The sequence below is a fragment of the Bufo gargarizans genome, chromosome 5, assembly GCF_014858855.1.
Source record: "Bufo gargarizans isolate SCDJY-AF-19 chromosome 5, ASM1485885v1, whole genome shotgun sequence".
NCBI classification, from domain to species: Eukaryota; Metazoa; Chordata; class Amphibia; order Anura; family Bufonidae; genus Bufo; species Bufo gargarizans.
Genome location: NC_058084.1, coordinates 331866533 through 331879291, shown reverse-complemented (window position 1 = coordinate 331879291; position 12759 = coordinate 331866533).

The following is a 12759-nucleotide window of genomic DNA, read 5'->3' as shown; positions in this document are numbered from 1 at the left end:
CATTTTTCCACTGCTTCATTTGCTAAAAGTTGTTCCTTTAGAGGTTAGCATCCTTACCAGGGTTTCACCTCCAGTAGAAAAGATAATCCCAACTAAGACTGGGCCCACTCTTTCCCTTGGCCCTCTAGCAGTCGCATCGTCTGCCACTATGGTAGTTACGCCCCTGCTCTTATCCATAGGCTGTTGCTGGTATTACAGTTTAGCTCCAATCACTTGAATGAGTAGCACTTTTTCTGGAATAAAAAACTTTTCCTAGGCAACTTGTATGTGCTACGAATGGAAATACTAATGTAATTTGCTCTACACTGGAAACACCACTATAACCACCGACAGCAGGATGCAGACCCCTGCACTGTGTGACATTGTCATTTCCTGTTTACTTGGCTGCAATTATCGCATAATACTCCAATGTATTCTGCCACTGGAGGGGACAATTCTTAATTCCTTAGATGTATTTTAAATCTTGTTCTGCTGTGGAACTGTATTCACTGCAAATGGCACCCGCTAAAACAATATCATGGAAAATTCCATTAATATAAAATGGTTTGTGTCCTATATATGTATGTAAAATTAATGTTGCACATTAGATTTGATATGTACAGAGATATGTAGAGATCAAATTGCTAGCGCATTTTTCCAATCCATTTAAAATATTAATAATGTGCAGTGAGCTGGAGCATCATCCGCTCGAAATACCGTGACCTTGGATGGGACAGATTATATATATTGTTTAGGACAGATTTCTTAGTAATTAATCTACAATAAAAATTCCAAGTAGTGTATATGTTTCCCAAATGTACCATCATGGCCCTGGCCCTTATCTTATACTAGTGATCCATATAATTGGAATATATACTGAACAAAAAATATAAACACAACCCTTTCAGTTTTGCTCCCATTTTGCATGGGCTTAACTCAAAGATCTGAAACATTTTCTACATACACGAAAGACCCATTACTCTCAAATATTATTCACAAATCTGTCTAAATCTGTGTTAGTGAGCACTTCTCCTTTGCCGAGATAATCCATGCCACCTGATTAGACAGCATGAATATTGCAAAGGTGTGCCTTAGACTTCCCACAATAAAAGGTCACTCTGAAATGTGCACAGTTTTGCCGTACTGGGGGGGGGGGGGGGGGGCAGAAAACCAGTCAGTATCTGGTGTGGCCACCATTTGCCTCACGCAGTCCAACACATCTCCGTCGCATAGAGTTGATCAGGTTGTTGATTTTGGCCTGGGGAATGTTGGTCCACTCTTACTTCAATAGCTGTGCGAAGTTGCAGAATATTGGCAGGAACTGGAACACGCTGAACATTTGCTCACTCAAGTCGGTTACGACGACGAACTGCAGTCAGGTCCAGAACCCGATGAGAACAACAAGCATGCAGATGAGCTTCCCTGAGATGGTTTCTGACCGTTTGTGCAGAAATTATTTGGTTATGCAAACTGATTATTGCTGAAGCTGTTTGGGTGGGTGGTCTCAGACGATCATGGAGGTGAACATGCTGGATGTGAAGGTCCTTGGCTGGTGTGGTTACACGTGGTCTGCGGTTGTGAGGCAGTTTGGATGTACTGCCAAATTCTCTGAAACACCTTTGGAGATGGCTTATGGTAGAGAATTGAACATTCATTGCAAGGGCAACAGTTCTGGTAGACATTTCTGCAGTCAGCATGCCAATTGCACGCTCCCTCAAACCTTGCGACATCTGTGGCATTGTGCTGTGTGATTAAACTGCACATTTCAGAGTGGTCTTTTATTGTGGGCAGTCTAAGGCACACCTGTGCAATATTCATGATGTATAATCAGCACCTTGATATGCCATACCTGTGAGGTAGGATGGATTATCTCGGCAAAGGAGAAGTGCTCACTAACACAGATTGAGGCCTCATGCACACGACTGTTGTTGTGTCCCGTGTCCGTTGTTCCGTTTTCCGTGATTTTCTGCGGACCCATTGACTTTCAATGGGTCCGTGGAAAATTCGGAAAATGCACCGTTTGTCATCCGCGTCCGTGATCCGTGTTTTCAGTCCGTGAAAAAAATAAGACCTGTCCTATTTTTTTGACGGACAACGGTTCGCGGACCCATTCAAGTCAATGGGTCTGTGAAAAAACATGGAGGCACACAAGATTGTCATCCGCGTCCGTGATCCATGTCCATTTTTTTTTTCTGTCATTTGCAAGGCAAACTTGACTTCATGTCTGGTGATCCTCCAAAAATCAAGGATGACACACAGAAACAAAAACGGACACGGATCACGGAACAATGGAACCCCGTTTTGCGGACAGTGAAAAAATACTGTTGTGTGCATGAAGCTTTAGACAGATTTGTGAGCAATATTTGAGAGTAATGGGACTTTTGTGTATGTAGAAAATGTTTCAGATCTTTGAGTTCAGCTCATGCAAAATGGGAGCAAACCAAAAGTGTTGAGTTTATATTTTTGTTCAGTGTAATTAAAGGGGTTCTTCTATGATTAATGTAAAAAATGAAAATCATAAATCATATAGTACATGACATTCTCTTTGTAACAAAGCTAGAACCAGCCCTGTACCTCACGTGGATCCAGAGATCTCCCCATTCATTGCTCCAATTGCTTTGCTAAAATTATATCAAGCTGGCAGCTGAAAGGGAGTGTCCTTTCTGCTGCATGTTGGGGAAAATAAGGACTGGACATTGTCTTTCTTCCTTCTCCTCATTCAGAACACATGCAAGCTTGGTGGCAATGTATGGCCAGCTTTTCACTGAACACTTCAAAGTGGTTGGGAAGTGCAAAGATAATAATGACCTATCCTTGTGATAGGTCATCAATATCAGATTGGCAGGGGTTCAACTGCTGGCACCCCGACTATCATCTGTTTAATGGGGTAGCGGCACTTGTGCTAGTGCTGCTTCCGCTACCTCGTCTCACTTGTAGAGGCGGTGGAGTGTAATTACAACTGCTCGTCCCATTCAAGTGAATAGGAAAAAGAGTTGTAACTACACTGCATGGCTGGTACAAAGGAGACGGCGCACTGGTAATTTTAAAGTGGAAGTAGCACTTGCATAAGCACAAACAACTTATCGGTGGGGGTGCTGTGAGTTGGACCCCTGCTGATCTGATATTGATGACTTATCCTGAGGATACGTCATCAATGTCTTTGAATTGTACAACCCCTTTAAAGGGGTTCTCCAGGAATTATATAAAAATACTTAAATATTACTTCATTATACATATATTCCCAAATACCTTTCATTAGTTATAATGGCTTAGTTTGTCTAGGGAGCAATCATTAGAAGAAATAAAATGACTGCCGTCCTATTAGTACACACAAAACCTGTCCTAATCACATAGCAGGACAAGTTACTTCAGAGCACTGAGGTAAAGAGCTGCCTCATCCTCCTCTCTGCTCTGCTTGTCAGGGATTATGATCCTAAATACAGCTGATAAGACCTTTAGCTGAATCTCTGTAGGAATGGAGTTCACGAGAAGACATGATGTACAGAAAGGACAGACTGCGGTAATGTGGGGCTCTGGTAATAGAGACTGTATACAAGGGCTGCTGCTGCTAAAGGCCTTATTAGCCATATTCACAATCATAATCCCTGGCAAACAGAGCAGAGTTGAGGATGTGGCAGCTCTTTAGTTCAGTGTTCTGAAATAACTTGTCCTCCTATATGACTAGGACAGGTTCTGTGTGTACTAATAGGACGATGCCCATTTTGTTTCCCCTGCTGATTATTCCCTAGACAAAAACAAGCGATCATAACTAATGAAAGGTATTTTGGAACATATTGATAATAAAGTAATATTTACGTATTTTCAGTAATTTACTTTTCTTAATTCTTAGAGAACCCCTTTAATCATGACTTGAAGCCAACATAATAATTAAAAGCTGTTTCTTCAACTTTGTATGGGAAACATTTATAGAGTAAGCAAAGTTACAAAAGTTCTGTTAATGCATCAGATGTATGCTGGAGCTATACATGAGGAATATTCCCTGACGTATTCCTCTGACATATGCCACTACATAGTGATAAGGTTGGCAATTGGGCACAATGTAAAAAAATATGTACTGTTCAGTACAAATTATTTTGTGGTGTCCCACTGTATAGGAAAGGGCATACCTCCTTGATGGAGGCAAAAAGGGCACAAAAGAGGACTTACTTATTTCACCAAACGTGTTTACATATTGTGATATGAACACAGCCTAAGAAGACAATGTATGGCTAAAACAAGCATAAAGCATAAAACAAGCATATTGTGTCAGATTGTGTCACAAGCATATTGTATCAGATTGTGTAAGAGAAAACGGATCTGTCCCCATTGACTTGCCGGATCCGTCTTGCTGCTCATCCCAGGACAGTTTGCTCTCTGGTATGGGAACGCAACTAAACGAAACGGAATGCATTTCTGAGCATTGCGTTCTATTCAGTTCAGTTTTGTCCCCATTGTCAATAAATGGGGACAAAACTGAAGTTTTTTTTTTCTGGTATTGGGCCTCTATGATGGATCCCAATACCGGAAAACTAAAACGCTAGTGTCAAAGTAGCCTAATACATTAATACAATGATTTTCCCCTAAAAAGGTAAGAAATTGGCAATTTACCAAACAATAAAAAATTACTTTTCCAGCTGGTCTACCAGCAATGGTAAAGTGGTTCTTCTCAGCTGTGGTAAGTCTACTAGATGTCTGCTTTACACCTTACAAGTACTTTAGAAAAGAGTTATTGTGACCTACAGCAAATATATTTTGTATGGTGCAAAATCTTTGCTGGATACAGTCATATGGATTAGATAGCTAATAAAATATGTTCTAGATTGATAGTATCTTCATGCATTTCTCCTTAAAAATAGCATTATTAAGCTTTGCTAGCCATTGATGTAGTTGAAGTACTCTGTACCACATTTGATTACAGACTTTACTATACTATACTTACTGGTATACACTAGTGTGATAGTAGTACAAACCTGTTCTTGTGTTGAAGTGTATGAGGATAACCTTGAAACTGTGATATGCAATATGTGAAAGTTCCAGTTGTAATAAAAATGTTGTATGTGATGTCTTACAATCCTCCAGTCGTCACAGTTGTAGTATGGTCTATTTGCTTTTATCTATTTTGTGATTTGTAATAAAAAATAAAAAAATTAAAAAAAGACACGTATAAAACCAACTGCTGAAATTACATGCTGAACGTGAATATGTGTATAAAATATTTATTTGTACATGAATGGCCTATTGTGTGTTTATTGTGCGTTCATGATGTGCTCTTATGGATGCTTGAGCATGTTAGTATGTATGACTGTGTGTCACGGCTGTAAGTGAGCAACAAGAGCCTACACAGTGAATAGCAACTGACCGGACCCAAACTAGGGAGGATAAAGGGTGACCCCTGTCAGACCCTAAAAGCTCTTTCTAAGCTGCTAAGCACATGTCCGGATCCGGATGGTGGATCGAGACATGCCCGCGTACATAAGGCTGATGACCACTGAAACCCCTACAATAGTGGAAGGGGCACGGCCACCGGTGCCCTGCTCAGTATATGGACGGAACCGGGGTCGCCTCGGATCCAGTCAGCAAAGAAACAGAAACACACAATGTCTGAACACTTAACTGAAGGAGCTGCAGATGCAGTGAAAACAGATCCAAAGTCAGCAAACAATATCCGAAGAACTTGCTTCAGCAGAACACAGGTCCAGTGAAAAGATATCACACAAGTGAAGATACTCAAGCGAGAGATACAGCTCAAATGAAAAGTATAATCTGCACCTCTACAAAGGAGGAGGGGTGATTTAAAGGCAGCAAGATCAAACACAGGAGGGACAGCTGGGAGGAAGGAAACAGAAAGTGAAGACCTCATCACAGGGGCGGAGAAACAGGGCAGAGGGAACTCCTCCAAGCTCTAGTAGTGACATCATCACAGGGGTGGATAAACAGAGCTGTGAGAACGTCTCAAAGCTCTGGTAGTGACACTGTGTAGACCATAAGAACTCAATTAGATTTTGCTTTGAGAGGGAAGTACAAAACAGAGGCAGAATCTTCATCACGAAGCATAAGTTTAAGGGATCCTTCCTTAATCACTACGCTGTATTCCACCATCATGGCATGCATGACTGTGTCTGATCTGCACAAAAAAATAAAATTTAAAGAGGTTTTCCAGGGTTTTCATATTGATGGCCTATCCTCAGGATAGGTCATCAGTATAAGACTGGCAGGGATCCAACTCACGGCACCCTCATTGGTTAGATGTTTCAGGAAGCTGCAATGTTCCCCAGAGCTCTGGTGTGCACTGCGGCCTCCTCGCAGCTCACCAAGCACAGTGCCGTCCATTGTATAGCAGCTGTGCTTGGTATTGCAGCTCAGTCTCATTCAATTGAATGGGACTGAGCTGTGTCTAAGCCATGTGACTGATGAACGCAACATCACTTGGCCTAGGAAGAAACTTAGGCCCCTTGCAGATGAGCACCTGGCCTGAACTTCCAGCACTTTCATTTTTAATGGAGGCAAACAGAGGTCTATTCTTAAAGGATAACTGTCATATATTATTATTATTTTTTTGCTAAAGTGTAGAGCAAGTGATAGGTAACAATTTTGCAATAGACTTTATTTAGCCAAAACGTTTATTTTTGGTAGAAAACTGGGGCTGAAATGGCCCTTAGCAGCACTCTTCAAAAGAGCGTTGCTAAGGGCCATCCGTCTGTGCAGCCAGACGCTGTGCTTCTGCCTCGTGCTTCCTGGGAGACAGAAGGCTGGGCACATGAGTCTTAGGAGTTAAAATTACATATATATTTCCCCTTTCTATGCAATCTAATGCTCCGTTACATTCACTGACTTGCGATCCCTGTGATAATAATTCATGAAGCAGCCGCCGACTCACTGCGCACAGTGATTCTACTTCATGAATTATTATCACAGGGATCGCAGGTCAGTGAATGTAACGGAGCATTAGATTGCATAGAAAGGGTGAATATAAATGTAATTTTAACTCCTAAGACTCCTATGCCCAGCCTTCTGTCTCCCAGGGAAGCACGAGGCAGAAGCACAGCGTCTGCACAGCCCGTCTTTTCTAATCGGAGACGGATGGCCCTTAGCAACGCTCTTTTGAAGAGTGCTGCTAAGGGCCATTTCAGCCCCAGTTTTCTACCAAAAATAAACGTTTTGGCTTAATAAAGTCTATTGCAAAATTGTTACCTATCACTTGCCCTACACTTTAGCAAAAAATAAATAAAAATGACAGTTATCCTTTAAAGGTTTGTACAGTATTTTTGAAGAAATGTGGCGAGCTTCATTGTGTGTCGTATTATTTAATCACTTACCTACAAGTGGCCCCAAGACTTTCTATTTCCCGGTGGTAGGCTCTTATCTGTAACCTGCCGTATAAAAGCGTCGGGTTACATCGCGATCTGACAGCTGAGGTCACAGGAAGGTGTGCCGTGCAAAGCGGGAGCGGTCAGGGAGTAATACACTCTTCTAGCACTAAAGAGGCTGAGAGCTGACACAGAGCGCTTTTTCTTATGTAAGAACGCCACCTGATGTTGGCATCGGAGCATCTCATGCTCCGATAGATCGTGCAGGGTACGGGCTTTTTTGTTTATAACACAATACCGGGCGGAAGCTTCCACCCGGCAGTGTGTTCGGTGACGTCACCGGCTCTGATGGATGTGCTTTAACACTGCCCTAGCCATTTTACTGGCTAGGGCAGCAGTAAAGCCTGCCCATCACTGCCGGTGACATTACTGGGCTTCCTGGCAGCCCCATGGAGAGCCCGTTACCTAACTGGAACTCCTGAAAATGCTTTTGCCCTGCGCGATTTAGCACAGGGCAAAGGAGAGCATCGGAGCATGAACTGCTCCGATGCTCAAGTCAAGGAGGCTGCCGGGGTGAAAATGGAGGTATATCCGGGTACAGCTCTGAACCCGGACAACCCCTTTAACTTCTTTCTGCCTGACTGTGACAGAAAGTGGTTAACATCCAGTTGTTACATCCAGTGACATCTCCTGTCATGTAGATCTTCTCTTTCCTCTTCTCCTCCGTTTGACCCAGAACGCCATCTCGTCTTTACAGAGTTTGTTACACAGACACGTTTAATTTCCCCCACATTGCCCCATATGGTAATTTCCCCCACACTGCCCCGATATATTAATTTCCCCCCACACTGCCCCGATAAAGTAATTTCCCCCACACTGCTCTATATAGTAATTTCCCCCACATTGCCCCATATAGTAATTTCCCCCACGCTGCCCCGATATAGTAATTTCCCCCACACTGCCCCGATATAGTAATTTCCCCCCACACTGCCCCGATAAAGTAATTTCCCTCACACTGCTCTATATAGTAATTTCCCCCACACTGCCCCATATAGTAATTTCCCCCACACTGCCCCATATAGTAATTCCCCCCACACTGCCCACATATAGTAATTTCTTCCACACTGCCCAATATAGTAATTTCCCCCACACTGCAATTTCACCCACACTACCCCATATAGTAATTTCCCCTCACTGTCCCATATAGTAATTTCCCCCACACTGCCCCATATAGTAATTTCCCCCACATTGCCCTATATAGTAATTTCCCCCCACACTGCCCCGATATAGTAATTCCCCTCACACTGCCCCATATAGTAATTTCTCCCACACTGCCCCATATAGTAATTTCCCCCACACTGCAATTTCACCCACACTACCCCATATAGTAATTTCACCCACACTACCCCATATAGTAATTTCCCCTCACTGCCCCATATAGTAATTTCCCCCACACTGCCCCATATAGTAATTTCCCCCACATTGCCCCATATAGTAATTTCCCCCACACTGCCCCGATATAGTAATTTCCCCCACACTGGCCCCGATATAGTAATTTCCCCCACACTGCCCCAATATAGAAATTTCCCCCCACACTGCCCCCATATAGTAACTTCCCCCACACTGCCCCCATATAGTAACTTCCCCCACACTGCCCCATATAATAATTTCCCTCACACAGCCACATATAGTAATTCTCCCCACACTGCTCCATACAGTAATTTCCCCCCACTGCTCCAAACAGTAATTTCTTCCACACTGCCTCCCATGTAGTAATCCCCCACACTGTTCCCCATGTATTAGTTTGCCCCCACAAAGTAATTCCCCCCCCCCCCACACTGCCCCATCAATTAATTTGCCCCCACACTGGCATCCGATGAGTAATTTGCCCCCACATTGCCCATCATTAAGTAATTTTCCCCCACATTGCCCCAATTAAGTTACTTGCCCCTATGGAAACATTTGCCCCCACTGTCCCTGTAGTAATATGCCCCCCCCCCCCCCAAAGTTGTCACACATACAAAAAACAAACAAAAAAAATAAAGGCTAATACTTACAGTACAGACCAAAAGTTTGGACACACCTTCTCATTCAAAGAGTTTTCTTTATTTTCATGACTATGAAAATTGTAGATTCACACTGAAGGCATCAAAACTATGAATTAACACATGTGGAATTATATACATAACAAAAAAGTGTGAAACAACTGAAAATATGTCATATTCTAGGTTCTTCAAAGTAGCCACCTTTTGCATTGATTACTGCTTTGCACACTCTTGGCATTCTCTTGATGAGCTTCAAGAGGTAGTCACCTGAAATGGTCTTCCAACAGTCTTGAAGGAGTTCCCAGAGATGCTTAGCACTTGTTGGCCCTTTTGCCTTCACTCTGCGGTCCAGCTCACCCCAAACCATCTCGATTGGGTTCAGGTCCGGTGACTGGGTTCAGGTCATCTGGCGCAACACCCCATCACTCTTTTTCATGGTCAAAAAGCCCTTACACAGCCTGGAGGTGTGTTTGGGGTCATTGTCCTGTTGAAAAATTAATGATGGTCCAACTAAACGCAAACCGGATGGAATAGAATGCCGCTGCAAGATGTTGTGGTAGCCATGCTGGTGAGTATGCCTTCAATTTTGAATAAATCTCCAACAGTGTCACCAGCAAAGTACCCCCACACCATCACACCTCCTCCTCCATGCATGTAGAGTCCATCCGTTCACCTTTTCTGCGTCGCACAAAGACACAGTGGTTGGAACCAAAGATCTCAAATTTGGACTCATCAGACCAAAGCACAGATTTCCACTGATCTAATGTCCATTCCTTGTGTTATTTAGCCCAAACAAGTCTCTTCTGCTTGTTGCCTGTCCTTAGCAGAGGTTTCCTAGCCGATATTCTACCATGAAGGCCTGATTCACACAGTCTCCTCTTAACAGTTGTTCTAGAGATGTGTCTGCTGCTAGAACTCTGTGTGGCATTGACCTGGTCTCTAATCTGAGCTGCTGTTAACCTGCGATTTCTGAGGCTGGTGACTCGGATGAACTTATCCTCAGCACCAGAGGTGACTCTTGGTCTTGCTTTCCTGGGGCGGTCGGCATGTGAGCCAGTTTATTTGTAGCGCTTGATGGGTTTTGTGACTGCACATGGGGACACTTTCAAGGTTTTCCCAATTTTTCAGACTGACTGACCTTCATTTCTTAAAGTAATGATGGCCACTCGTTTTTCTTTACTTAGCTGCTTTTTTATTGCCATAATACAAATTCTAACAGTCTATTCAATAGGACTATCAGCTGTGTATACACCTGACTTCTCCACAACGCAACTGATGGTCCCAACCCCATTTATAAGGCAAGAAATCCCACTTATTAAACCTGACAGGGCACACCTGTGAAGTGAAAACCATTTCAGGTGACTACCTCTTGAAGCTCATCAAGAGAATGCCAAGAGTGTGCAAAGCAGTAATCAAAGCAAAAGGTGGCTACTTTGAAGAACCTAGAATATGACATATTTTCAGTTGTTTCACACTTTTTTGTTATGTATATAATTCCACATGTGTTAATTCATAGTTTTGATGCCTTCAGTGTGAATCTACAATTTTCATAGTCATGAAAATAAAGAAAACTCTTTGAATGAGAAGGTGTGTCCAAACTTTTGGTCTGTACTGTATATATAAATAAGGGTTAAAGTGATATTTATATGTCTATAATTAATGATTCAAAACGTTTATAAAAGAAAAGGTACACACTCGTTTAATGTCATCTAAAATAATGTATACTGCACATGTTTGTCATAAATGGTTAACCATCTAGAATTAAAATATATAAAAAAATATATAAAAAATACAAAAATATAATAACAAAAATAAAAATATATACAAATAGTACATCATATAATTTAGTGACATAGTGATATAGATTACATCTATTATGCTGTATTTTTTAGGATGACATACTTGTATACATAACGCATGTACTCATCTGGGTGACATATATATATTCATCAGAGATGTTGTCCAACCTAGAATTATACAAGCTATATGCCATTGAAAGTCACAATACAGTGCTACAGATTCACCCTTCAGGGATATAAGCCTCCTGGTGATATCATCCTCCTGACTGTCTAATCTGCCCCCTCTTTTGAAAGCTCGGATATCTTCTAGCGGTGACAACTTAGATCCGTAGAAAAATTTCTAAGTACAGGTGCGTGCACAGTAAACTACAATAGGATGTGAGGGGTATTCAGCCAGAGCATGCGCCGAAAAACCTAAACAGGTCCGGGAGGTTTTGGAGCATGGCGCATGCGCGGCAGAGAGTAATCGGGCGCCGATGCGCGGTGCACCCCCAGTGACGTCACAGGCGCTCGCTGATTACACCAGTAGATTCCAACCTAATAGTAGGACGTAGATGTGATGCATAATGAGGCAGGCAATAGCGATTGGCCGCTGCCAAATCGCAAAGCAAACCGAGGGTTTAAATGCCTTGACCCCGCCCCCAACTATTACCTGTGTAGTATCCCCTGAAGACGCCGAATCGTTTGGCGAAACATGTAGGGAAACAGGCTCCAGATTTTAGGCAGGAAGGTTAGATAGAGAACTTACAATATAGAAAATTAAGTATCCAGAGTGCAGTTAACCCTTCGGGGTAGGACATGGATTAACATGTGAATCACATATCAGCACAAGATATCATATCCCTGAACTTTACCTTCCTGAGAGTTTTAACCTTTGATCCCAAGTGGCTATATGTATTTTAAAGCGATTACAATAAAGAGTTATTTTTAAATAACATTATCAGAGAGGTTGCAGAAACACGCTAAGGTCCAAGTGACTACCTAATTCTCTTTTTTCTTCCAAAAAGTTATATATACCCAAAAAGTTTGCCAGAATATTGCAATACAAAACTATATACTGTATATATACAGGTCCTTCTAAAAAAAATAGCATATTGTGATAAAGTTCATTATTTTCTGTAATGTACTGATAAACATTAGACTTTCATATATTTTAGATTCATTACACACCAACTGAAGTAGTTCAAGCCTTTTTATTGTTTTAATATTGATGATTTTGGCATACAGCTCATGAAAACCCAAATTTCCTATCTAAAAAAATTAGCATATTTTATCCGACCAATAAAAGAAAAGTGTTTTAATACAAAAAAAGTCAACCTTCAAATAATTATGTTCAGTTATGCACTCAATACTTGGTCGGGAATCCTTTTGCAGAAATGACTGCTTCAATGCGGCGTGGCATGGAGGCAATCAGCCTGTGGCACTGCTGAGGTGTTATGGAGGCCCAGGATGCTTCGATAGCGGCCTTAAGCTCATCCAGAGTGTTGGGTCTTGCGTCTCTCAACTTTCTCTTCCCAATATCCCACAGATTCTCTATGGGGTTCAGGTCAGGAGAGTTGGCAGGCCAATTGAGCACAGTAATACCATGGTCAGTAAACCATTTACCAGTGGTTTTGGCACTGTGAGCAG